The 1900-nt window shown below is 37.3% G+C and overlaps 1 pseudogene; it reads left to right on the top strand.

Annotated features, from left to right (window-relative positions):
• The first annotated feature begins 698 nt into the window (after positions 1-698).
• On the top strand, positions 699-1699 carry LOC149196564 (uncharacterized; annotated as a pseudogene).
• Positions 1700-1900: the final 201 nt, after the last annotated feature.

The following is a 1900-nucleotide window of genomic DNA, read 5'->3' on the forward strand; positions in this document are numbered from 1 at the left end:
TGTGTGTCTGTAATTTTATCTGTGTGTACTTTGTTAAATTATTCATTATGTGAGGTTGGTTGGTTAGAAATTTTGAGAGTACACAAATCTAACCATGTTGGTATTAAGTCAAGCTGATAGAATTCAACCATATTAAAATATTTGTGTGTAATATAGACAAAATATAAATGAATATACACCTAATATAAATTTTAAGAAACATAACATTTATCACTCACTCATTCAATATAGTATAAATTTGAGAAAACTTGAAATCAAGATTAATTTTGAGAGCCATCTAATAACCTGACCCTACAGTCAAGTCATCATTTGGGGACGTTCATTTTACAAAGCCAACTTTTACTTTCTGGCTAGGTCACATGATAATTTAAAGTGTATTTAATTATCAAGTAGTTTTTATCTTAAACACGTTTTTTAATAAGTCAGTTTGATTCAAAATTTGTAATTCATGTATTAAAACACATTTTAAACAAACAAGATGCACACCCTTAACCAAAATTATTCAAATGCTGCCAAATTATAAGCTTGGCGTCGGCGTCAATCTATTTGTATGAAATATTGGTTTATACGTTTATTTAATCATCCGCTAACCTTTCTAGTAAACGGTATAGCAGTTTCATCTCTATTCGATATAACATCCACACAGATCGATTAGTGGACCAAACTTCCTCCCGTTTCGTAAAATTGTCTTAAAAAAAATGAATGGAATGGACGAAAAACAGGCCAGTGACAAATTTGACGATGATAATGTTAATCTTATTGCACATTACTCTACAAAGACGTCAGCCGACAATGTCGGTAATGAAAGGAAGCAAGAACTACGTAGCAAACGGTGCTCAACCATTGCTCTGGATTGGAAGCTCTGCTTGCAAAATAACGCCCATGAAATTAAAAGGCGCATCAAGTATGGCATTACCAAATCCATGAGGGGTGACGTTTGGCAATTGATTTCAGGCGGCCGCGATCTTTTGCTAGTAAACCCAGGAATTTACTCACAACTCCTCCGCAATGAGTCAGACTCAGAGAAACATATCGTTAAAGACATTCATCGCACTTTGACATCACACCAATTATTTCGAACGATAGATGGGCCCGGGCAGAGGTCTCTCCACAATGTTTTGAAGGCGTATTCGGTTTATGACAAAGACGTGGGATATACGCAGGGGATGAGTTTCATAGCGGGAATGCTTCTGCTTCACATGAATGAGGAGGAAGCCTTTTGGGTTATGGTTGCACTGTTCAAATGTATGCAAATTCGAGGTTTATATTTAAAAGACCTGCCTCTACTTCACCAATATTTCTTTCAGTTCGAAATGCTTGTGAAGGAGCAGCTGCCCAAACTGGCTAGGCATTTCGAGCGACAGATGATCACGCCAGTGATGTATTCAACCAGTTGGTTCATGACTGCTTTCTCTGCAGACTTGCCATTTCGATTAGCGTTCGTATTTGGGACGTTTTTCTCTTTGAGGGTATGAAGACCGTTTTTGGATTGGGCTTGGCCCTGCTCAAGTTCTTTCAGAATCATATGTTAAAATTGCATTTTCACGATCTCCTAACATTAATGCGAGGGTTCCCAGAGGAGGCTTTGGATGCGAACATATTGATTCCAATGGCCTGTTCATTGATATCAGAGAGAAGATTACAAGAACTGGAGTTAGATTATCTGGTAAGCGATGGCCAACAATCAGCTTCTCATTAATCCAAATGATTATCTGGTAATGGATGACCAGCAATGAGTTTCTAATTAAAATGACGATGATGGGTGCGTCGTTATTAATGCAAATGACTATCTGGTATGCAATGACCAACCATGAGCTTCAAGAGATAATGCAAATGCAAATGATAATGAGTTTGGAACTGAACAGCTATCAAATTTAACAGAAAGACAGTCTGCCGATTA

This window comes from Pinus tabuliformis, chromosome 2_2 (assembly GCF_031772625.1).
Source record: "Pinus tabuliformis cultivar Carrire ecotype Pingquan chromosome 2_2, CPIR1, whole genome shotgun sequence".
NCBI classification, from domain to species: Eukaryota; Viridiplantae; Streptophyta; class Pinopsida; order Pinales; family Pinaceae; genus Pinus; species Pinus tabuliformis.